Consider the following 13,028-nt stretch of genomic DNA (forward strand, 5'->3'; position numbering starts at 1 on the left):
TGGCAAAACAGAAGAAATGCACTCTTTTCTGATTGCCCGGACCAGGGTTTTTAAAGTGTGGCACTATTAACATTTGGGGGCCAGATAATTTTTTGTGGTAGGAACTGTCCTGTGCACTCTAGAATGTTTAGCAGCATCCGTGGCCTCTACCCACTAGATGCCAGTAGGACATCCCCTCCCCCCAACCTATGACAACTAAAAATGTCTCCAGACAGTGGCAAATGTCCCAGGTGGCATGGGGATGAAAACCATCCTCCATTGAAAAGTCCTGGCCTAGACAAATTATCAAGACACACAGCCCAGATAGTTGAGCCCAGACTGGGCTGGGATGCCAATTGAAGCCTTCTGCTCTCACTCCATGAGCCACACCTGTCTGATTCATGTTGCAGTAATGTTTGCTGTGGGCTGAGCACTGCAATTCTTAGAGGAACTTAGAGTCAGTCCTCTTAGTGGAAGACATCTCTGACCAGCCCAGAGTCAACCTCTTTTTTTTTTTTTATTAAAGTAAAACAACACCTTAATTGTCTTTCTCAGTTAGTCCAGGGAGGGGGGTTATGACCCAAACCATTGTAGCTTTAGGGGTTGTCTCGTATCCAAGGCCTAGTCAATTGCTTATCCTTCTAGCCACCATGAAAAAGTGTGAAAGAGGAATTCTTTTTCTTAGCTGTGAGGATGAGCCTGACTGAGAATGGAAGCAATTCACGGGAAAGCAGAATTAAGATAAAAGGAGACAGTATCCTGGGGAGAAAATTTGAGTCCTGGATCTAGCCATGCCTGAAGGCATCTTCTGAATTGTTTGTTTATGTGAGCCATCAAAGACATGGATTCAGTAAGCAAGTGGCACACAGCACTCACAGACTCTCCATGCTTTCCTCTTTTCCCAAATGAATCAGGGAGGTGGAGGTGGAAGAGCTTGGGTTCTTAACATCCTCTTCTAATCTAGCTCAGAAGTGTGCTTCTATCTCTGCTCTGAAGTTCCTCTCCTAATCACTTTTGTTATAGTTATTTACACGGATGGCTTCTCTCTGCTACTGAGCTACATGTTTCTTAAGGACCAGTTCCTATCAGATTCACCTTTACATCCCCTGCAGCACACAGCTGCCCCTCAGTAGAAAGTACAGATTGTGTAAAGCAACTTCAGCAGGTACCAAACTCTGTGATCGACATGTATCTTAAATTGATGCCCTTCTGGTTTCCACAGTAAGATTAGAGGGAAATTTTCAGCAGTGTTCAGATTCTGGAAGCTGGGCCTGTTTATTCCCCCTTAGCCCTCTGGACTCCATCTTTCCTTTCTGTCTTTCTTACTCATAGTTATGGACAGACACAATGGCCAAACAGCTCAGTTGTCACTTTCTTTGCCAGCCAGTCCATGTTTCTTTGCATTTGAGAGACCTCCACCATGCATGAAAACTATCAATATAATTTTATGTTGGTTTATAAGTAACACCAAATTGACGTGCTTAAATAAACTACCCAAATAACACTTGGAAGCCTCTTAACTCACAGTATGGATGTGACAAGTGGCCCCCCCCCCCGAAAAAAGGAATAGAGCTCATTCTTTTCCAAACAATTTGAGTTACCTATGAAACTGTTACCAACCAGGGTTCTTGGCCTTCCCCAATCAATAGAAATTGATAAGAGGCTGGACAAGACATTCAGGCGAGGCTTTAGTGGGGCCCCTGCTGCAGCAGTGGGGAGCGAGAACAAACAACAGTTTCCCTTGCTTGCTAGCTCCCTGGGGGAGGGGTGAGGCAAGCTTATTTCTTACATGGGGTGTGGGTAGGGGTGTGTCCAGGGGTCAGGCCAGAGGGGTGGCTTAGGTGTTTTGCCCACACCTTAGGTGGTGGTGTGTGCAGGGGGCATGAGAAGTACCTTGCTTTTGCTCCCAACACCCTGTTTTTGCTCCAGGCTCTTCAAAAGCGGCAGTTGGGTTTTTTGGTCTCTTTGCGTTTTTTGGGTCCAGAATTTGGTCCTATAGAGTTTCTTTGTATTTTGTTGCTCAAGGAGAGGTGTGTCCAGGTCCAAGCACTGCAGCACTGCAGCAAAGGGTCCCAGGTCCCAGGCTGTCTCAGAACAATTTCCCTACGGTTCCAGCAGAGGCCAGTCAGGGCACCTGTTTCCAGGAGTAGAATTCAAGCTTCTCATTCAACAGAGATCACTGAAGTTCACTGTGGAGGAGCAGAAATCTGGGATGGGATGCCTTGATCTTAGCCTGCTTGGTGGCCTGCCTCAGACACAGGAACCCAATTGACCACTGTGTATGAATGAAACCACTAGCCATTATGAATCAGGAACATGCCAGGTATGCATTTGGAATAAATAATGGGAAAGATGCTTTCTCTCTGCTGAATTGACAAGAAAGGTTTCAGCAGCATCTGCTAGAATCTGCTCATTTCGCAGGAAAAGATAACAAAAAGGTCACCTCACAAGTCAGCCTCCACCGGAAGTACGCACCGCCCTTGGTAACAGAAGGGCAGACGCAGCCACAGCCGAGCTTGTTCTTCTGCATGTGGGACCATTTGGTGAGGCAGCACATCATGCTCACCTTTTTCTATGTGTGGATTCATGTCCTCCTTATGTGCTTCTCTCAAGAACTTTCAGCTTCTCCTGCAAGAACACGTGCTCCTCCAGTGAACATCTTGGCAAAGGTGAGTCTTTTTGGCAGCGGGGCCATTAACGATAGTAGGTGCCCGCGTAAATCTAGGAAGCCAGGGCACAGGGGAAGGCTGTGACCCAATTACTGACAGCTGTTAGAGCCTCGTTTCTCTGCATTTTAGTTTCCCCAGCAGAGTGGCACAGACACCACCATCATTAACATTTAATTTTGATTTAGTACGTCTGCACAGGCTGGAACAACTAAAGTGCAGCCTGTTGCCTATAAAAGTTCAAGCCCCCTTGAGGTCACTCTGGACCGCACCTGCTCAAACCCAAGTGGTTGGCAGACAAAGCTTTTCAAGGTCGCTCCAGTTTCTGAAGGCTTCCTTCTGCTGCAGGAGTTCTGAAAGGTGAACTTAAGAGCTATGTGAAGAGCTGGAATAACTCATGCAAAACCCCCTTCCTACTCCCCTGTGATCACGCTGAGAAAAAGAACCAAGAACTAATATTAAAGGCCAAGGTCTAGGTTTCATAACGTAGATTGAAGGAAAGCAAATATCAATCTTAGTGATGGCATGTTTTAAAGTGAGCTAAGTGGTGCATGTGGAACAAACCTTGGAAAGTGACAAAGATTCTCTTCTTGACCAAACTTTAAGTGGGCTCATCTGAGCCCTCTTTTCGACCAGGCCTTAACTCTGGCCTAGAAAAACTGCAGCCTCTCAGCACAAATGATTCTGTCCCCCCACTCCCCGCCCAGTCCCAAGCCCCCACTAAAAGATTTGAACAAACACTAACATAGCTCCTAACCGCTCAAGGCTGCACCCCTAGGATGACTCTACTCCCCCCTTAAACTGTCTGCCTGAGAAAACTGCCAGGAGGATTACTGTTTGTTCCAGCCCAAACCTGGTAATAGGCCCCTGCACGGCCCCCATTCCTGTTTAGTAGGCTCTGGGGGGCTTGCTCTGACTTACACCACTACCTCCTGTCATACAGATACTAGAAGCTTGATTCTCCTCTGGATAAGCACCAATCAGTAAACCCAGTCTCTGCTGGAGGGCCCGCTCTTTCCCCTCCTGTCCCCCATTCTTCCTTGAAAACGCCCATCACCTCTGCACTTAGTACTGAATAAATTCTATCCTTAACGTTTTACCTAGTGTCCAGCTTATATTTGACAAAGCTCAGATCTACATTTTCTATCTGTCCTCAGCAGCAAGGACTAGACAGACATCACAGTGCTAACAAGGCCAAGCTTATGAACTTGATCTCCATATGGCTCTGTCCATATTGTGGTCACACGTGTTCACCCGTCAGGTGTTTCACCAGGGCCTTGCATTGATCACAAGGTGAACCAGATGAGCACGTAGAGATGGCTCAGCACAAATCATTTGCTGCTGCTTTTTTGGTTCCTCATTACTGCTTTAAGAGTGCAAATATACAGATGGTGCTTGCAGCCTTTACTCTGTATAGCTCAGCTAGAAGAGAACCTTCCTGTTGTCGATCATGTTCTCCCCTCTCCCACCCACCCTTCTCCCTCTGTCTCAGACATTCCCATCACCTCCCACTTCTGTCTCTAGTGCCTATAAGCATTTATCTTTTGTACACTGTGCTTCATGATGTAACCATCAGTGGCTCATGGTTCATGTATTTATGCTTTACTGCGCCTGAAAGCAACAAGAACCAAATATTCCCTCTTGTTTTCCACCAGCGTCTAGCATCAGGCTAAGCACATCAAAACTATTCACTAAAATGCATGTAAATATTTTCATTGAGCTTTCAGATGACTTTGACAAATTTCAGCAAAATGATATTGAATTCCTTCATCATTTCTAGGATGGGCAGTAGACTTTCAAAGTGCTTACACATTTATAAAGTAAACTAGTGTTATTGTACTTCATGTAGAGTGAGTAGTCTTGTCTGTAGATTTTTTCCAATTTTATGTGTGATCATACAGTAATACTATATTTAACTACAAAGAACGATCGTTTAGCATGCAGCATTACAATAGCTAGTTCTTTATACTTACATTGCAGTTAGCCTACATTTTCCTAGTTTTATACATATCTCTTTATCATGATAACATACTTTTATGCCCCTTTGAAGACAGAAAAGAAGGTCTGGGGAAATATCATAGACTAGATGGCTCATAAAACTCCTCAGAAGTTAGGGATTCAAACTTCCAATCTCTGTGGTAATTGGATCTTTTTTGTTGTCATTTTGTTTTAGTCAGCTAGGGATAGGACTTTTTTACTTAAGTTGTTGAAGGGAAAAAAAAAAAGAAATCTTTTTACTGGAGAAAATGCAATTAATAAAAATGGTAGGGGTACTTCCCTGGTGGTGTAGTAGTTAAGAATCCACCTGCCAATGCAGGGGACACAGGTTCGAGCCCTGGTCCGGGAAGATCCCACATGCTGCGGAGCAGCTAAGCCCGTGCGCCACAACTACTGAGCCTGCACTCTAGAGCCCACGAGCCACAACTACTGAGCCTGAGCTCTAGAGCCTTCGTGCCACAACTACTGAAGCCTGCACACCTAGAGCCCGTGCTCTGCAACAAGAGAAGCCACCACAATGAGAAGCCCATGCACCGCAACAAAGAGTAGCCCCTGCTCGCCGCAACTAGAGAAAGCCCACACACAGCACCAAAGACCCAATGCAGCCAAAAATAAACAACAAATATATTTAAAAAAAACGCAGGCATTCACCACAGTTAATTTCTATAGTTTTCAGGAACACAAAATAATCCTGTCAATGGGCCTAACACATTTAACTGAGATTGCTCATATGCTAAGATCCAGAACGGGTCCTGCAGAATGGTAGTTCCCCAATTGTGTTCCAGGCTATTTTCAGATGTGTTCATTTCCTATTGCTGCTGTGACAAAGTACCACACATTTAGTGGTTAAAAGCAACACAAATTTATGTTACAGTTCTGGAGATCAGAAGTCTCAAAGGGTCTCAACGGGCTAACAGCTGGTGTCAGCAGAGCTGAGTTCCTTTCTGGAGGCTCTAGGAGAGAATCTGTTCCCTTGCCTTTCTCAGGTTCTAGAGGCTGTCTGCATGCCTTGGCTTGAGGCCCCTTCCATCAGTGTATTAACTTGTGCCGCCAGGTTCACATGCTTTAGTGCAGCCCTTAGACTAAAGCTTCTACTGCCCTCTCTGTGCATATGGATCATTTGGGGGAGGTTTAATCATCTAATACGTTTGGTTCAGCTGGAGCAAAATCACTCATTTCCTCTACAGTGGTAGTTTTAGTTCTAATAGCAAATTTTTTATACATTACAAACATCCTGAAAGAGATGTATGTAATTCTCCTGAAAGAGAATGATCACATCTTTAAGTTTTACTCCAAGTGACCACATATCACTTGGGTAACCACTTACTGAAGAAAAGGATCAAAAGACTATTTTAAAAATGAAAAATGAAGCATGCTAATTCATCACATCAAATTTGTATTTTTAATCACTTCATAGGATTTTAGGCAGGATGAGGGGCTATTATATTGATATATGCTGTCTGCCATCTTGATCAACTCCTTTCTAAACACACATAGGGTAGCTTATAATGCAAATACACAATCAAAGAAAGAATTATCAGCATGACCTAGGTGTGACCTAGGCTCTGTCTCTTATTAATGGAGTGATCCTGGGCAAGCCACACTTTCTTCATTTGTAACATAGGGTAAAAAACAACATGTACCTCAGATGGCTGTAAGGAAAACAGTGTGGAATTAAAAAGCTGTAGTGATTCTTGTGTGGGAAGGTTCTTACGAATGGAAGCAGAAAGCCCAGGAGAGTCTTACATTAGTCCTTCCTGAAAGGACTGAAGAAATATCAGTTTTGATATTTGTTGAGAGGATAGCTGGGTTTGAAACGCTTAAACTTGACCCAAAATTTGATGTACCCAATACAATAGAAAAAAAAAATCCTTTTTTCTTTTTTGGTGGTGGTTATTTAAGCTTATAATGCAAATCCAAAGAAGCCAGGACATTATAAAGATCTTGGTGAAATTAAACATTCTAGAAATGGGCAAGTTTGAAAAAAATACAAAAAGGAAAATTTTTTTCCTTTTTCCTGGACTTGCTGAAATTTTAATGTCTTGAAGCTTGATACAAAGGAACTGTGGGTACACTCCTTGATGCTTCATGCAGTCAGATGATACCATCAAAAAGTCCACATTCAAATCTTTTCATTTACCTAGAATTTAACTTGGTTTAGGAACATAGGAAGAGATTCAGCTTAACATTTTCCTAAAACATGAGATAGCCACTGTTTGAATTCCATTCACTGAGTTATCCATCTTCTCCACTGTGACTCAAGTGTCACCTGTAGTAGCTACTGATTTCCATGCCTACCACCCCTCCCCTCCAGCTTCTGAAAAAACTAACACAAAACAAAAACTCTACGCCCTGGCCACAGAGGTGGGCAAAGGACCAATTAGACCAATGAGAATCCCTCCCAGAAGCTTCTCTACCTGGAATGGCAGCAGAGAGCTCATTTTGCTTTGATCTTGAAGCTCTCGAGTCAGTCTAGAGTTGCCTGACAAAGAAGAGGTGGCAAGTTCTGAGGCGCTGAGTCTCCGGCTCCAGTTGCTCCAAGGCCAGTTCTATGGCTGCTATGGTTTGAGAATGTGGCTACTAAATTTTCTTTTTTGTTTAAGCTAGATATACCTGAGTTTCTATCGATCAAAACTGAAAAACCATGTTTATTATATATTGTATATAAGTTCTTAAATGTTTTTGAATCTATTTTTACTCTCCACTCTGTTCCCACTAATCTACTTTTCTCTTCTCTACAGCTGAACTGTTTCAATTTCTTTACATTTTAATATCTTTCAGGGCTAATCGCCCATCATTACCCTCGGTTACAGCCTTTCAGTTGGACTGACCTAGAGAGACCCTGATTGGGGGAGGGGGAGATGGTCCCAGACTGCAGGTACAGGTTTTCTAGTTTCCGTAAAGGTACCCCTCCAACTTGCCATCTCAAATCTTAAATTAATAAGTTGGGATTATTGATCAGTCTCTTATAAATTGGTTATCAAGAACCAGGGTTCACTTAGAGACTTGCTCACTTGAGTAAACTAACCATACTGGAGTTTCTAGATTTTAAAACACCGAAGGCTTAACTATGGACCTCTGGGGCACACCTCAGTGGCTGTACCCAAGCAGCCAGTAGGTGGGACAGCTGCTCTTTTACAATCTTTTTAGTTGCAATAAATGGAATATGTGCAGTACAGCCCAGGATTCTACCAGGACATTAGGATGCCATACTGTGCCTCATATGGAGGGGTGAGGTGTGACAATGTGATGTAATGCTAGGGACAAAATCAAGCAAGGTGAAAGGGACATTCAGAAAGGACAAAAATGGGAAAAATTCTACGAATTTTTGGTTAAGTAAAATTTTTGGTTAAGTAAAGAGACTTTAGATTGGGATTGGCTGGGTCTGAATCCCTGCTCTGCCACTAACAGTACGTGACCTTGGGCAAGTTACTCTAATTTTATCGGCACCACTTTTCCAACAGCATTTGCTCACTTTGTGTCACATTTTGGTAATTCTAACAATATTTCAAACTTTTTCATTATTATTATATTTGTTATGATGATCTGTGATCAGTGATCTTTGATGTTACTACTGCAAAAATATTACAACCCACTAAAGGCTCAGATGACGGTTAGCACTTTTTTAGCAATAAAGTATTTTTCATTAAGATATATACATTGTTTTATTTGAGACATAATGCTACTGCAGACCTAACAGACTACAGTAGAGTGTAAACATAACTTTATATGCATGGGAAAACCAAAAAATTCATGTGACTTGCTTAACTGCAATAATTGCTTTTTTGTGGTGGTCTGGAACCGAACCCACAATATTTCTGAGGTGCGCCCATATCATAATGGTCTCTAATGGTAAGGCACAAAGAACTTAGACTCTGGATCTATTTGCAAAGTTTCCAATGGATGTCTCTCAGATAGGTGAGGAAAACTTTAACTAAACCAGTTCAGTACTTATAAATATTGCTAGTTATTACTTTTTTTCTAGTTTAACCAGTCATCTACATCTGAACTATTAATCTGAAAAGGGAGGTGGGAGAGCCAATATTTAAGTTGTGTTTAAAGAGAATCTTTAAATTATTAATTTGAGTAGAATTCCGTTTTCACAGAGGTTCTTACTTTGTGCAATAAACTGGGGTAGGTGCTGTGTGGATACAAAGATGGTAACAAAGGTCTTGGCCCTCCAGGAGATTTCAAACTAGTCACGTTAAAAAAGACATGGGGAAGGAGGAACCAAGACGGTGGAGAAGAAGGACGTGCTCTCACTCCCTCTTGCGAGAACACCAGAATCACAACTAGCTGCTGAACAATCATCGACAGGAAGACACTGGAACTCACCTAAAAAGATACCCTACATCCAAAGACAAAGGAGAAGCCACAATGAGACGGTAGGAGAGGCGCAATCACAGTAAAATCAAATCCCATAACTGGTGGGTGGGTGACCACAGACTGGAGAACACTTATACCACAGAAGTCCACACGCTGGAGTGAAGGTTCTGAGCCCCACGTCAGGCTTCCCAACCTGGGGGTCTGGCAATAGGAGGAGGAATTCCTAGAGAATCAGACTTCGAAGCCTAGTGGGAATTGATTGCAGGACTTCGACAGGACTGGGGGAAACAGAGACTCCACTCTTGGAGGGCACACACAAAGTAGTGTGCACATCAGGACCCAGGGGGGAGGAGCAGTGACCCCATAGGAGACTGAACCAGACCTACCTGCTAGTGTTAGAGGGTCTCTTGCAGAGGCAGGGGGTGGCTCTGTTTCACCGTGGGGACAAGGACACTGGCAGCAGAAGTTCTGGGAAGTACTCTTTGGCGTGAGCCCTCCCAGAGTCTGTCATTAGCCCCAGCAAAGAGCCCAGGTAGGCTCCAGTGTTAGGTTGCCTCAGGCCAAACAACCAACAGGGTGAGAACCCAGCCCCACCCATCAACAGTAAAGTGGATTAAAGTTTAATGAGCTCTGCCCACCAGAGCAACAGTCAGCTCCACCCACCACCAGTCCCTCTCATCAGGAAACTTGCACAAGCCTCATAGATAGCCTCATCCACCAGAGGGCACACAGCAGAAGCAAGAAGAACTACAATCCTGCAGCCTGTGGAACAAAAACCACATTCACAGAAAGATAGACAAGATGAAAAGGCAGAAGGCTATGTACCAGATGAAGGAACAAGATAAAACCCCTGAGAAACAACTAAAGGAAGTGGAGATAGGCAACCTTCCAGAAAAAGAATTCAGAATAATGAGAGTGAAGATGATCCAGGACCTCGGAAAAAGAATGGAGGCAAAGATCGAGAAGATGCAAGAAATGTTTAACAAAGACCTAGAAGAATTAAAGAATAAACAAACAGAGATGAGCAATACAATAACTGAAATAAAAACTACACTAGAAGGAATCAATAGCAGAATAACTGAGGCAGAAGAATGGATAAGCGACTGGGAAGACAGAATGGTGGAATTCACTGCTGCAGAACAGACTAAAGGAAAAAGAATGAAAAGAAATGAAGACAGCCTAAGAGACCTCTGGGAAAACATTAAATGCAACAACATTCGCATTATAGGGGTCCCAGAGTTGAAGAGAGAGAGAAAGGACCAGAGAAAATATTTGAAGAGATTATAGTTGAAAACTTAACTTAATGAAAACATGGGAAAAGAAATAGCCACCCAAGTCCAGGAAGAACAGCAAGTCCCATACAGGATAAACCCAAGGAGAAACACTCCGAGACACACAGTAATCAAATTGGCAAAAATTAAAGACAAAGAAAAATTATTGAAAGCAGCAAGGGAAAAATGACAAATAACATACAAGGGAACTCCCATAAGGTTAACAGCTGATTTCTCAGCAGAAACTCTACAAGACAGAAGGGAGTGGCATGATATACTTAAAGTGATGAAATGGAAGAAACTACCATCAAGATTACTCTACCCAGCAAAGATCTCATTCAGATTCGATGGAGAAATCAAAAGCTTTACAGACAAGCAAAAGCTAAGAGAATTCAGCACCACCAAACCAGCTCTACAACAAATGCTAAAGGAACTTCTCTAAGTGGGAAACATAAGAGAGGAAAACCCAAAAAAATTAAGAAAATGGTCATAGGAACATACATATCAATAATTACCTTAAATGTGAATGGATTAAATGCTCCAACCAAAAGATACAGGCTTGCTGAATGGACACAAAAACAAGACCCATATATATGCTGTCTACAAGAGACCCATTTCAGCCTTAGGGACACATACAGACTGAAAGTGAGGGGATGCAAAACGATATTCCATGCAAATGGAAATCAAAAGAAAGCTGGAGTAGCTATACTCATATCAGATAAAATAGACTTTAAAAAAAAAGCATGTTACAAGAAAAAAGGAAGGACACTACATAATGATCAAGGGATCAATCCAAGAAGATATAACAATTATAAATATATATGCACCCAACATAGGAGCACCTCAATACATAAGGCAACTGCTAACAGCTATAAAAGAGGAAATCGACAGTAACACAGTAATAGTGGGGGACTTTAACACCTCACTTACACCAATGGACAGATCATCCAAAATGAAAATAAATAAGGAAACAGAAGCTTTAAATGACATAACAGACCAGATGGATTTAATTGATATTTATAGGACATTCCATCCAAAAGCAGAAGATTACACTCCCTTCTCAAGTGTGCACGGAACATTCTCCAGGATAGATTACATCTTGGGTCACAAATCAAGCCTCAGTAAATTTAAGAAAATTGAAATCATATCACGCATCTTTTGTGACCACAACACTATGAGATTAGAAATGAATTACAGGGAAAAAAACGTAAAAAACACAAACATATGGCGGCTAAACCATACGTTACTAAATAACCAAGACATCACTGAAGAAATCAAAGAGGAAATCAGAAGATACCTAGAGACAAATGAAAATGAAAACATGACAACCCAAAACCTATGGGATGCAGCAAAAGCAGTTCTAAGAAGGAAGTTTACAGCTATACAAGCCTACCTCAAGAAACAGGAAGAATGTCAAATAAACCATCTAACGTTACACCTAAAGGAACTAGAGAAAGAAGAACAGACAGAACCCAAAGTTAGCAGAAGGAAAGAAATCATCAAGATCAGAGCAGAAATAAATGAAATAGAAACAAAGAAAACAATAGCAAAGATCAATAAAACTAAAAGCTGGTTCTTTGAGAAGATAAACAAAATTGATAAACCATTAGCCAGACTCATCAAGAAAAAGAGAGGACTCAAATCAATAAAATTAGAAATGAAAAAGGAGAAGTTACAACATATACCACAAAAATACAAAGCGTCCTAAGAGACTACTACAAGCAGCTCTATGCCAATAAAATGGACAACCTGGAAGAAATGGACACATTCTTAGAAAGGTATAACCTTCCAAGACTGAACCAGGAAGAAATAGAAAATATGAACAGACCAGTCACAAGTCATGAAATTGAAACTGTGATTAAAAATCTTCCAACAAAAAAAAGTCCAGGACCAGATGGCTTCACAGGTGAATTCCATCAAACCTTTAGAAAAGAGCTAACACCCATCCTTCTCAAACTCTTCCAAAAAATTGCAGAGGAAGGAACATTCCCAAACTCATTCTATGAGGCCACCATCACCCTGATACCAAAAGCAGACAAAGATACTACAAAAAAAGAAAATTACAGACCAATATCACTGATGAATATAAATGCAAAAATCCTCTACAAAATACTAGCAAACAGAATTCAACAACACATTAAAAGGATCATACACCACAATCAAGCGGGATTTATCCCAGGGATGCAAGAATTCTTCAATATATGCAAATCAATCAATGTGATACACCATATTAACAAATTGAAGAATAAAAACTATATGATGATCTCAATAGATGCAGCAAAAGCTTTTGACAAAATTCAACACCCATTTTTGATAAAAACTCTCTAGAAAGTTGGCAGAGAGGGAACCTACCTCAACATAACAAAGGCCATATACGACAAACCCACAGCAAACATCATTCTCAATAGTGAAAAACTGAAAGCGTTTCCTCTAAGATCAGGAATGAGACAAGGCTGTCCACTCTCACCACTGTTATTCAACATAGTTTTGGAAGTCCTAGCCATGGCAATCAGAGAAGAAAAAGAAATACAAATTGGAAAAGAAGAAGTGAAACTGTCACTGTTTGCAGATGACATGATACTGTACATAGAGAATCCTAAAAATGCCACCAGAAAACTACTAGAGCTAATCAATGAATCTGGTAAAGTTGCAGGATACAAAATTAATGCACAGAAATCTCTTACATTCCTATACATTAATGATGAAAAATATGAAAGAGAAATTATGGAAACACTCCCATTTACTATTACAACACAAGGAATAAAATACCTAGGAATAAATCTACCTA

Source organism: Phocoena sinus, chromosome 5 (assembly GCF_008692025.1).
Source record: "Phocoena sinus isolate mPhoSin1 chromosome 5, mPhoSin1.pri, whole genome shotgun sequence".
NCBI lineage: Eukaryota > Metazoa > Chordata > Mammalia > Artiodactyla > Phocoenidae > Phocoena > Phocoena sinus.